This window comes from Plasmopara halstedii (assembly GCF_900000015.1).
Source record: "Plasmopara halstedii genome assembly, contig: Scaffold_3120, whole genome shotgun sequence".
In the NCBI taxonomy this organism is placed as follows: Eukaryota; Oomycota; class Peronosporomycetes; order Peronosporales; family Peronosporaceae; genus Plasmopara; species Plasmopara halstedii.
This window is the reverse complement of record NW_020190023.1, coordinates 274858-275625: the sequence shown is the minus strand read 5'-3', so window position 1 is coordinate 275625 and position 768 is coordinate 274858.

Genomic DNA, 768 nt, shown 5'->3' with positions numbered 1-768 from the left:
GGTGAAGTGGCGGGAATATTCCGACTCAGAAAAACTCGTGGGAGTTTGAGGCGCCACTTCGGCAAGATTGCCCAGTCGCTGTGGACGCTTTTGATCGGAAAGTTCAGGACGCCCCGCGTTATCAGACGCCCTGCGCTTCCCGGCAATAGCCCGGGAAGTAGACGGGTCATGAGCTGAGCTAAAGCAGCGGCCTTGAGCTCTTGCGGTCGAAGACACAGAGCTCGCGGGAGTATTAGGGATTGTTAACCCATACGTCGCAGGGCGACAGTCCGAATGATGTCGACGGCGTGCCTTGAGTTTGGAAAACCCAAAGCGGAGGTGTCGCTCCACACACACGCCCACTTCCTTGTGACTCAGCTGTAAGTTATGCAGTGAGAAAATCTTTTCGGTGCCGTTACATCCATCGCTCAAAGTGCGCATCGTCATCTGTAGCACTTTTGCCAGGGGCGAGCACTACTGGTATTGTCCGCATTGCGGGTACACGATAGCCACCTCGTTGTGCACTCAGACGAGTGCGATAAGTTTACAGCGAAATTTCTTGTGGGACCAAGAAACGGCGAACGGGCTTACCGTGTGGCAAGCTCATCATCCGTTCTGGCCGGGCGCCCGATGATGTGGACGTGTAACGATCGAGTTACCGCGTTCTTCGTTTCCAAAGCGGGATCCGCAGGGCGGAAGCCGTATTTCACACGAGGGTCAATGACCGACCGTGGATGGGCGCGCTTTAGAGCCGCCTTACGGGCAGCTTGAAGCTGCCGCCTCTGTCCC